The sequence below is a fragment of the Eulemur rufifrons genome, chromosome 7 (assembly GCF_041146395.1).
Source record: "Eulemur rufifrons isolate Redbay chromosome 7, OSU_ERuf_1, whole genome shotgun sequence".
Taxonomy (NCBI): domain Eukaryota; kingdom Metazoa; phylum Chordata; class Mammalia; order Primates; family Lemuridae; genus Eulemur; species Eulemur rufifrons.
Window position 1 is genome coordinate 208,305,737 of NC_090989.1, and position 13,098 is coordinate 208,318,834.

The following is a 13,098-nucleotide window of genomic DNA, read 5'->3' on the forward strand; positions in this document are numbered from 1 at the left end:
ACTCTGGGAGGCCAAGGCAGGAGGATCACTTGAGGTCAGGAGTTTGAGACCAGCCTGAGCAAGAGTGAGACTGTCTCTACTAAAAATAGAAAAAATTTAGCCAGTTAACTAAAAATAGAAACAAAAAAAAAATTAAGCTGGGCATGGTGGCTCATGCCTGTAGTCTCAGCTACTCGGTAGGCTAAGGCAGGTGGATCACCTGAGCCTAGGAGTATGAGGTTGCTGTGAGCTAGGCTGATGCCATAGCACTCACTCTAACCTGGGCAATGAAGCGAGACTCTGTCTCAAAAAAAAAAAAAAAAAAAAAGCAATATAGAAAGTTACATGGGTATAAAAACTTTAACCCTTCTAAAGCTCATTTTTCCTAAGCAATCTTTGTTTCCTAGGCCAGTTACCTTGAACAATAAATGCATGATTCTTAGTGATAGCATATGACGTCCCGGTTAACATAAAACAATTCAAACACATCAAGAAAAGCCCAGAGTACAAAATCAAGTTATATTGGCATTAAACATTGCTTTTCTAGACTTTCAAGATAAATCTGAAACCAGGGAAACTAGACAGTTCTCAGAAAGAAATATGGCGGAAATAGAAACTTGTTCATGATTCAGAGAATAGCTGTTAAAGAGATTTCAGAATTAAAAATCAAAACCTCTTGTAATCTCACTAAGAGCAAATTAATATTTTAAGAAAACCCTTGTTTTAACATGGGGGACAAATTTTTATGATCTGTCAGCACATTCTAACGTCCAAGTTCATTCTTTAGAAATACCCATAAACGATTTCCTTCCATTTGCATCCAACTTAATCACACATAAAATTCCTTTCATAAAATTCACACTCTACAGACAACTTGTTTAAACCTTCATTTTTGCACTATAATTCCTGTTTCTTAAATAACCAGTCATTTTACTGTAGGACAAATATTTACCACACAAGACTCTTTCTCATACAAAATTATACCTCTTCACATCCATAATTTTCTTCACATCTCTCTCTTTCTTACTTACCAGTTTTCTTCTGTCTTACTTCTATTTCCTTCCCAAATCCATATTTTAAACCTCCATTTAAATAACCTCCAAATTAGACATAATTATTTTTTTCCTCACTAAAAAACACATTTTGTGCCTCTTATAATTTTTTCTTATTAAATATACGTTATCTTTTGGCATACTTTATATATATAATTATGTATTAATTAGAATTTTTAACTCAGTAACCTTAAATTTTATTAAGAAACAGCATAAAATTGTGAATTGTCTTTCACATATAGGAATTTTATAGATAAGAAATATTTCATAATTATTTTAAAAAACATGTTTCCCTAAAAGATAATTTTATGCATATTTATAGACCCAAATACATTTAGTCTCTCTATTAAATTTAAGAAGCTAAGGACAACCATATTTATGTTAAACAATTTGTTTTATTTTTCACCTGATTTGGAAAAGACCCACACATTAAGGAGTATCATTATTTAAGATTTCAAATCACATAAAAATTATTTACAGATATTTATCCCATTTACATTTTACCTCATTTATTTATTTTAAGCATTTTACCAAGATTACCAAGATGACTAAGACATTAGACAATGCTAGTCACCATTCCAAATTATTTATCTGCTAATCATTTCATATAACTGCATGTCAGGAAACTATCATAAAAGTGAGAACCTAAAAGAGAAGACACAGCCATTCCTATCAAACCAACAGGTTTAGACTAGTCTTATTCACCAAAAGATTACTAAATTATGTGCACTTGAAAAACACTGTGGCAAATAATGCTTAATTTATGAGTACTCATTTATTTATAAGCCAGTTCGGTACTGTAGACAAATACAACCAAATACAACCAAACTTGTATGTACTGCAGGATACAAATAATGACCTTGTAGCTTTAATTTTTAAAGCTTTAGCCAGGGGTGAGGTAATACTCACTAGTTAAAATGACAGATTCATAGTGCATCTCTGTCAAACTAATAATTTTCACTGAAATTTATCTGTCCCCAAGAGCTGAAGCTTTTCTTCAAATTTGAGAAAAAACATGGTAGCAAAGTAGACAGGCAGAATAGCAGGAAGCGGGGAGAGGGAGGGCTGGTGGAGGAAGCTTAGCTGTAGTGTTGGTTAGAAAGACTGTAAGTCTCTCTCCACAATTGTAACCCAGGGTTTCTACATTGTAGAGAGCCCCAGGTCCCATCATTTATGTTCACTCTTAACAATCTGCGGCATCTGGGACACTGACTGATGGGGTGGGGATGGTCAGGACATTCCTGTTGCCAATGGACCTCTTGCTTACAATATGCAAATTGATCCCAAGGGCAGATGACTCTTTTTGCCAGCCAGTGAGGACCCCAGGGATCTTAACCATGGCCATTTGTTTCCTCTAGCACACACTTTTCTGTGTCCAGGCTGATCATGGCCAAGAGCTGTGGTGAGCAGCATAGATTGTTATCTCCAGTCCCATTATTGTGGCCTTCCTGGACTTCATCACAGCTGTTAAACACCTGGAAGGCAATCTCAATTAATAGAGATATGGGCATCTCCAAGCCTCCTTCTATTTTTTGTAGGTTTTCTTTTACATCGGGGCACTCTGACTGATGAAAGTCAGAGTAACCAGTCTCCTGTGACCTGGATGTTCAGGGTCCATGTCAATATAATCCCTATAGGCTTCTAAACCCTCTGGAGAAAGGCAGAGGGATTTTCATTTGGCCCTCATTGAACTAGTATGGCTTCTGCTGCTGGAGTCCTATTGACATTGCCCATTTTGTGTGCAACACTATCTGAGTTTCATAGAACAAAGTCCTGTACTGGGGAGGTGTTTTGGTTCTGCAACGGGGTGCTTAGGGGGATTGCTTCCCAGAGGATCACCAACAGGCTAGATTCCCCCTAGTCACCTGGGAGCATCCTAACAGGGTCAGAGAGAGCAAGGTAGTATGAGGACCCTCATTTAAATAATTTTCTGATTAGGCTGTTACTGCAAACATCAAAGTTTTTACCTTCCACTTAAGCCAAATATCATAACATATATCAAAACATGAACACATAGACAATCAGACCTGGACCAGAAATAGTTAAAAAAAACACCTCGGGACTATAACCCAAGATTTGGGCCTGCAGTGAGCACCTCAGCAGTTACAACCTTTTAGCATTCATCTGATTTGGGACTCTAGCCCAAATTGGATTTGAGACTATAACCCAAACCTGGTTTGGGACTCTAACCCGAACTTGATCCCTCCTCTTTAAGGTAGGATCTGAGTCACTATTTTAGGGAGAGGTTGGGACTCCAACCCATAATCTTAGTCCAAAGATTGGGACTCTAGGACAGTTTTAATTTGTAAGTGCATGTTAACGAGGTTACTTACACGTGGAGCAGTTTCTTTTCTCAAAAGAAGAAATATGACAAGAGCTTCAAAGTGCCTTGTTGGAAAAGCAGTGACCTCTCATTCAAACCTCTAGATAAACTGGTTTAAGTGGCCACTTAAGGTTAGTGAGAGGGCCTGTAAGCCCCACAAGGGACAGTAGGGCCTTGGGCAGGCCATGGTCCCTTCATGACAGTAGTCCCTTGGGCAGACCTCAGTCCCACCAGAATTGTTACTGAGCAATCAGTGGAGTTGCTGCCCCGCTGTAAATACCATGGCACTGGCCTTTGAGAAAAGAAAAGCTTTACGCAAACCAACTGGCAAGGAGACAGAAGAGAATGCTCAAATCCATCTCTCCGGGCTGGGGGCTAGGTTGGTTTTCATAAGCAGAGGGTAATGAGGCATGATGAACTGACGTTATCTTGCAATGAGGTGATGCCAGCAGGTAGGATCTGACTGGATTCTGCCGTGGGGTGGTGCCAGGTCTTGATCTGAATGGATCCTGGATCTTGCCATGCAGTATCTGCTTCTTAGTTCAATCTCTGCTCCTCAGTCTGAGCATGTATATTCTGCCCATGGTTGCATGCTTGGTTCATCTGGGCATGCTCAGTTTATGTGACCTTCAACCTGGGGATCTGTGGCAACTGAAAAACATTTCACAAGTTTGTTGCATGAAAATTGAGCCAGATGGGTCTGGTGTGGTTAAAATAACAACAGCAATGAAAAATGAATATTTTTTAAATGGGCATGCCTCCCAGGATCTTAATTATTAAAAATTATTATTTTTCATGTATTCGGGACTCAAAAAGTTTAAAGGTTGGAGCAGGTCAGAGATACCTGCTCAGAGTACACATAATACCATAGCATAGATTCAAGCAATTACCTGGGGAAAAAACTCCATGGCCTAATTCACCTCATATATGCTGAGAAAGATGTATGGAAATGCATCATGTATGATAAAACACCATAAAAATGTATTCTGACAGAAGAACAGTGACATTTAATCTCTTAAAAACCTCTTTCATCTTCCTCTTCAGAGAACATTAATTAGAAAGAGATTCATTCCTGTAGAACATATTACCCAAATAAATAGGATGGTCTGTCAACTCCCGGAATTAATAAGAAACTTACGGTAGTTGAAGACTCAAAGTGTTTGTCAAAGACTAGAAAACTTAAGTGAAAGAGACAGCCTTGCAAAAATAACAGGAAAATACCTAGTCCCACCATTTCCCCAGTAACAGTTAAAGATCAATGCTATGAGTTCTCTCACTAACAGACACCCTGCAGGAGTTCTGTTTTGCACAACTTCTGAAGAAAGCTGAATGGGCAGAAAAGAGATGCAAATCTCTCTCTTTCAAAAATGTTTTTTTGCGAATCTGCTTTTACAGAGTTCCTGAGTAAGGAAAATTGACCTGGTGGAATGTTTCACCCAACAGCTACAGAATACATGTCCTTCTCCTCAGCTCATAGATCATTCTCAGGGATAGATCATATGTTAGGCCACAAAACAAGTCTCAAAAACTTCAAAAAACTGAAATCATACCAAGTATTTTCTCTGTCCATAATGGATTAAAACTAGAACATAAGGAACATTGGAAAATATACAAACAATAAATGGAAATTAAACAATATGCTCCTGAATGACCAGTAGGCCAATGAAGAGATTAAGGAGAAAATTTAAAAATTTCTTGCAGCAAATGAAAATGAAAACACAACATATCAAAAGCTCTGGGATACAGTGAAAGTAGTAACAAGAGGATAAATTTCATATCAATAAGTGCCTGCATCAAAAAAGTAGAAAAGCTTCAAATAAACAATCTAACAATGCATCTCAAAGAACTAGAAAAATAAGCGCAAACCAAACCCAAAATTAATAGAAGAAATTATACAGATTAGAGCAGAAATATATGAAACTGAAACAAAAAAATACAAAAGATCAAAGAAACGAAGATTGGTTTTTTGAAAAGATAAACAAAATTGACTCACCTTTAGTCAGACTAAGAAAAAAGAGAGAAGACCCAAATAAATGAAATCAGAGATGAAAAAGGAAACATTACAACTGATACAGCAGAAATCCAAAGGATCATCAGAGACTACTATGAGCAACTATATGCAATAAATTGGAAAACCCAAAAGACATGAACAAATTCCTAGACACATAAAACCACCAATATTGAACCAGGAAGAAATACAAAACTAGAATAAACTAATAACAGGTAATAGATAGACGTAGTGATAAAATTTTTCCCATCAAAGGAAAATCCAGGACCTGATGGTTTCACTGCTGAATTCTAACAAACATTCAAGAAGAACTAATACCAATCCTACTTAAACTCTTCCAAAAAATTGAGGAGGAGGGGATATTCCCAAACTCATCCTACAAGGCCCATATCACCCTAATACCAAAACCAGACAAAGACACACACAAAAAGAAAACTATAGGCCAATATCTCTGATGAACATAGATTCAAACATCCTCAACAAAATACTAGCAAAACAAATGCAACAACACATTAAAAAGATTATTCATCATGATCAAGTGGAATTCATCCCAGGGACACAAGGATGCCCCAACATACAAATTAATCCATGTGATACATCATATCAACAGAAAGAAGAACAAAAACCATATGATCCTTTCAACTGATGCTGAAAAAGTATTCAATAAAATTCAACATCTTTTCCTGAGAAAAACTCTGAAAAAACTGGGTATAGAAGGAACTTACTTCAACACAATAAAAGCCATATATGACAGACCCCCAGCTAGTATCATACTGAATGGAGAAAAAAAAAAAAAAAAAAAAACAACCTGAAAGCCTTTCCTCTAAGATCCGGAACAAGAAAAGGGTGCCCACTTTCACCACTGTTATTCAATATGGTACTGGAAGTTCTAGCTAGAGCAATCACACAAGAGAAAGAAATAAAGGGCATCCAAATTGGAAAGGAAGAAATCAAATTATCCTTGTTTGCAGATGACATGCTCTTATATTAATATCTAGAAAAACCTAAAGACTCCACAAAAAAAAAAAACCATTAGAACAGATAAACAAATTCAGTAAAGTTGCAAGATACAAAATCAACATACAAAAATCAGTAGCATTTCTATATGCCAACAGTTAGCAATCTGCAAAAGAAATGAAGAAAGTAATCCCATTCACAGTAGCTACAAATGAAATAAAATACGTAGGAATAAACCTAACCAATGAAGTGAAATATCTCTATGGTGAAAATTATAAAATATTGATAAACAAAATTGAACAGGACACACACACAAAAAATGGAAAGATATTCCATGCTCCTGGATTGGAGAAATCAATATCACTAAAATGTCCATATTACCCAAAGCAATCTACAGATTCAATGCAATCCCTATCAAAATACCGATGACATTCTTCACAGAAATATAAAAAATAATCCTAAAATTTATATGGAACCACAAAAGACCCAGAATATCCAAAACCATCCTGAGCAAAAAGAACAAAACTGGAAGAATCACATTACTTGACTTCAAATTATGCTACAAAGCTGTAGTGACCAAAACAGCACAGTACTTGCATAAAAACAGGCACATAGACCAATGTGCCTCAGTAGAGAACCTAGAAATAAATCTACACATCTATAGTGAACTTATCTTTGACAAAGTTACCAAGAATATACAGTGGGGAAAGGACAGTCTCTTCAATAAATCGTGCTGGGAAAACTGGATGTCCTTATGCAGAAATATGAAACTAGACACTAATCTCTTGCCACATACAAAAATCAAATAAAAATGGATTAAAGACTTAAATATAAGACCTGAAACTATGAAACTACTAAAAGAAAACATTGGGGATATGCTTCAAGGCATTGGTCTTGGCAAGGATTTCTTGAGTAAGATCCCCTAAGCACAGGCAACCAAAGTAAAATTGGACAAATGGGATCACATCAAGCTAAAAAGCTTCTGTAGAGCAAAGGAAACAATCAAGAAAGTGAACAGACAACCCACAGAATGTCAGAAAATATTTGCAAACTACCCTTCTGACAAGGGATTAATAACTAGAATATATAAGGAGCTCCAAAAACTCAACAGGAAAAAATAAAAAAATCTGATTAAAACATGGCCAAAGAATCTGAATACACATTTCTCAAAAGAGACATACAAATGGCCAATATGTTATGAAAAAATGCTCAACATCATTAGTCATCAGAGAAACACAAATCAAAACTACAATTAGATATCATCTCACTCCAGTTAAAATGGCTTTTATCAAAAAGACAGGCAGTAACAAATGCCGATGAGGAAGTGGAGAAAGGGAAACCCTTGTATGCTCTTTTCGGGAATGCAAATTAATGCAACCACTATGGAGAGCAGTATGGAAGGTCCTCATAAAACTGAAAATAGAACTACCGTATGACCCAGCAATCTCACTGCTGGGTAAATATCCAAAGGAGAGGAAATCAGTATGCTGAAAAGATTATTTGTATTCTCATGTTTATTGGGGCACTATTCACCTCAGCCAAGATTTGGGATCAACTTAGGTGTCCATCAACAGATGAATGGATAAAGAAATTGTGGTACATATACACAACGGAATATTACATAGCCAAAAGAAGGAATGAAATCCTGCGATTTGTAACAATATGAATGGAACTGGAGTATGTTATGTTAAGTGAAATAAGGCAAGCACAGAAAGACAAATCTCCCATGTTCTCATTCATATGTGGGAGCTAAATATTAAAAACAATTGATCTCAAGGACACAGAGAATAGAAAGACGGTTCCAGAGGCTGGGAAGGGTAGCAGGGAGTGGGGAATAAAAAGTGGGTATGGTTAATGTGTGCAAAAAGGTAGCTAGACAATTAGATTTGATAGCACGACAAAATGACTGTTAACAACAATAAGTTAGATATGCTTTAAAATAACTAAAGGAGTGGAATTGGTAAGTTCCTAACACAAAGAAATGATAAAACATCTTAATCCTGAGGTGAAGGATACCCCAATTACCCTGATTTGATTAATTCACATTGTATGCCTGTATCAAAACATCACACGTACCCTATAAAGATATACAAGTATTATGTACCCATAATAATTAAAAAGAAAATATATATATATATATTAAAAAAAACAATTATAAAAACTACACCAGAGTTGTTGTACCAAGACTAATCACACAAATCCTTTTTCTTACATTAGTCAAAGCCTTGCAAATACTGATTTTTGTCTTTTGTTTAACAGAGAACAAGGCCAGGAGCCTGGCTGGTAAGAAATTCTTGCCCCTTTTGCCAGCTGGCCAGGTTTTTGGATTTTCACTACTGTAGCTTTTCAGAAGAAACAGAGTGGCTTTAAACTGTAGGGAGCAAGGCCCTTTCCCCCATAAGTTTCTCTGAAAAATCAGACATGAGGTAGATTCATTCATTGGAGAAAAAGGCATTTAAATTAATTTTTTAACTGTATACACAGGAGCCTTTAGAATGAAACTTAATTCCTCAATGAAGTACAGAAGGGTTTTTTTGTTTGTTTTTTCTTTTGTTTTTGTTTTTTAAGAATGGGGGTTTAGAAGTAGCAAAACAGGTTTGCAAGAGAGAAGAGAGGCTAGCCAAGGTGGTCTTGTTATGCAAGTAAAACCTCACAGTTAGTAGCCCTCACAGAGAATAGGTAATAAATTTTTTTTAAGTCCTTTAAAGGTGCCAGATTCTCACTTATTCTTTCCTAGATTGGGTAAATAAAGTCCTGGCTGTATTAATGGAGATCCTCTATATATGTAAATTTTCTCCCACAGATGAGAGCTTTGTAGCATTATTTCTGTGCCAGCCACCTCAGAGTATGTCAAAGAAATATATTTCAGGGTAAAATATTATAATTTTTCTAACTGGCTGATGTATTGCAACTGTGGGAGGTTTAGTCAATTCTAGAGGCCTCATTTTCCATAATTTAGACCTTCTGTCAGTTTTGACCAAGAGTTGGCCAAATCCAATGTAAGACAGAGTAAAACCAAAAACAGAAGAAATTACTACATAATTAATACATTGTTGAGATCTTTAAGTATAAATAGAAGTTACAGCCAGCTAACAATAAACCTTACCTTCAGCTAGAAAAGTCTAAAAGGAAATCTCAGATCAGCTCCTTACCTGGAGATGGGGCCCAAGCTGAACCTACTCTCTATCACCACGGAAGCAGGGAAACTCGCCTTCCTGTTTGGAAGCGAGCAAAACTCCTTAGAGGGGTTTTCCAGCAAAATAAACCTTAATATCAAGCCAAAAAGTTGAGAAGATTGAGGAAACTCAGGAGAGAGCTGTATTTTGGCCTTGCCAGAAACAAAAACAAATGATCTCTTGGAGTGAATCTCTAGCTGCTGCTACCTTAGCCCTGATGGGAGAAATCACTGTAAGTCAAAAGGGGCTCTACTCCAAGGTATCCACTCATGTAGTTGCCATGTGGTTGTCAACCCAAAATAAGTGACTGGGGCATACTCTGAAGAAAAATATATGTACTGAAGACATTAGAGATATCAGAAGAGGCTGCTTTGGACTAGGCTCAAACCCAGGCTTTGGTTCCCCAGGCCCACTCTCCACTGTGAGGATTAGTACTTCAGTGCATCCTGTCAATGAAAAAAAAAAAAAAAAAAAACAAATTCTGGAAGATAATTGAAGGAGGTTTATTCTGAGCCAAATTTGACAACCATGACCTGGAGTCACACCCAAGAAGCCTTGAGCAAGTGGACTTGCTGTGGCTGGGTTACAGTTTGGTTTTATACATTTCGGGGAGACAGGAATTACAGGGAAAGTCACAAATCAATACATGGAAGGCCTACATTGGTTTGGCCCAAAAAGGTGGGACATCTCAAAGCAGGGACTTACAAGTCATAGGTGGGTTTCGGGATGCTTTAGTTGACAATTGGCTGAAAGAGTTAGGCTTTGTCCAAAAGACCAGGAATCTGCAGAAAGGAATGCTTGAATTAAGATAAGGGTCTTCTATCTTTCATGTGATGCTATACCAGATTCACTTTGGGAAATAAACGTCATAACAACCTGTTTACTGAGATTTATCATTTGTAGGCATGACTCACCAGGCTCCCTTACAAAAGGATTTTTTTTTTTTTTTTGCGGGAAGCAAAGAAAAAGATCAGAGTTCAGTCCTCATAACCCATTTCTTCCTTTCATGTGTATTACACATGTTCTGAAACTTTGGAGAGCAGAAATTGTATTTTGGGCAGAGTAAGAAAAAATAGGACCAATATAATATATGAAAGATTTAGAGAAAATGATTAATCCATGGATTTGAAAATAATGAATTAGTTTGCCACAATATGTGTATGTGTCTGTGTGTATTATAGCAAGTTCCATAAGTGCTTGTGCAGCTTTTATAACTCAGAATTGTGTTACTAACCAAATAAATATCATTTGGAAGTTTAATGATTTATATTTTTACTATACTTAATTAGTTTTGTAAAGTTTAAATAACAAATCATTAGTTCGACTTTTTGTGTCAGCCCATGAGCGAAGACAGCAAAGGTTAACATAAACGATAACAACTAAAATATTCAAAATTTACAAGATTGAAATAAGTATAAAGTTAAGTTCTACTTCTGAGTTGATGAAAGAAGAAAGCTTAGTTTGTGGGAAAATTATGAAGACAGAGGAGATTTTGAGAGTAAAAATCCCTAGAAAATAAACAAAATTCCTGGGAGAATTTCAGACTTTCAAAGGCTAGGAAATTGGTAGGTTCAAGCCAAGATCTCCAGAAGATCAAAGGAACCAGGTAATATCTGGGTTGCAGAGAGAAAGAATAGAAAATTGACTGAGGTCTATCTCTGACAGGCTGAGCAGGTGGAGTCTGAAGGAGGATCTAGAAGGCCCAGGGAGGGGAGGGATCTGCAGAGCAGGGTGGTGGGGGAGGGACTGTGGTTCAGCCTCCTCCCCACATCATCAACCCCACCCTCAGGAGCCCTGTGTGATGAGGGGCCACAGCTCTGTGATGCAGGCCTGGGCCCTAGTCAAAAGGCCCAAAGGCAACGCCCAGGGCTCAGTTGCTTTAGGGCGACAGTGCGATTCAGAAGATGGAGAATCATCCATTTCCTCTGAATAGCGATAGTGCCACATGGCTAAACCCCAGCTCCACTTCCTGGATGATGGATATCATCCTGGGCATCCTGTGTGGACTGGGGCTCTTCCTTCTGTTACTCCCCTGCCTTGGGAGTGATCCATCCTCACCACCGACTGGGCAGAAAAGAAGCATCGGGAAGGTAAGGAACTCTCAGCCCAGAACTAACAGAGAATGATTCTCTCTTTTCTTTCTATTTTTATTTCCACTTTTCCAAATTGACTAGAGATTCCTGAGATGGGAAATTTCCTTGTCCTCCTAGGCCCAGGCAGGGCAGGAAGGGGTTAGAGTAGTATAAGATTTCTAGACTAAGCTCTCAGACACCCGTGTGGGTGCAGAGGAGGCATCAGGGCAAAGTCAAATGCCAGGACTCAGGAACCAGGAGGAGGCTATGAAAGGGTTGTGATCTGTGTGGGTGGACGGCCCTCAGTCCTGGTTCATCAGTCATCAGTTGCCTTCCCATGGCCAGTACCTGTAGCCCAGCCCATCTGTGTCTGGTGATCTGAGGCCTGTGCTGAGCCTCCCATCAGAGGCTGGAGTGGCCTCTGGCCTCTTTGAGAAGCAGAATCCTGCCTGACAGCTCAGAGGCACCTGTACATTGGAGTCTTGAGTGTCTCAAGCAGAGGAACAGCGACAGAAGACACTCGTGGTGGATCTCATGTCGAAAATTCCTCTTTGCATTTTTTCAAAGAAGGAAAACAGACAATATTTTTATCCACTTTAAAAATGAGTGAAAGCAAAGAAAAGAAGGCAGAGATCCATTAACTAGATGTAGAAGGTCACGTCTTCCATAAGGACTAAATGTCTGCAGCTTGTCTGGGGAGAGGTGAGTGAGGACTGGTCCAAGCCTCTCAATCTTTCCTGTCTCTCAGCCTCCAGTGGGGAAGAGGGGGAGGCCCAGGCGTAGGAAGAAGAACTGCCCTCTAAAAGGTAAGGTTCTGCCTGTCTACCCAGAGCCCCCAGGGGGGAATTTAGCTTCACTGTCCTGAGGAATGAGTCTCCCAGGAGGTCCATTGAAGGCCTGAGGTGGGTGGAGGTGGCATCCAGGGAAGGATATCAGAACCCAGGATTCTTCTCAGATCCCAGGCTGGGCATGAAGCCAGGTGGGCCGAGAATGGGTGCTGCCCAGTAGGGGCCTGGATGTGGCGGTGTGGCCTCCAGGCCCAACTGTGGACAGCTGCTTAGCCTGGCTAAGGCTGGTTCTTCTTTGAGCAATCCCTGTCTGCTCCCCCACAGGGAGGGTGTGAGGCCCCTGTGGGATGGATGTGGGAGCACTCTGTACATGATAAAGTGCTGCACACCAAGCTTCCTGCTGTCCCTCTCAGGGTCACATGGCCTTGAGCCCTGATGCTTGTGCCCTAGGGTCTAATCCCCCCAGTCTGCTCTAGAGGGACACTCGGCCTCCTGCAAGATCCTCAGGCCCATCCCTTCCCCATCCTAACCTGGCTCCTGATTTTCAGCTTGTAGAGATTGCCTGGAGGAACTGGAGGGGGCTCGGGACCTGGTTTTGCTTCTGCAGAGGTGAGGCACTCTCCCCTTCTCTCCTTGTTCTCCTTCCTACTGGGGCCTGGAACAGGACTCGGGGGCCTGGGGCTGACCTGGGAGGGGGAGACCATGGGATGGGGACAGGATGTGGCTACAGCCCTGGGTCCAGG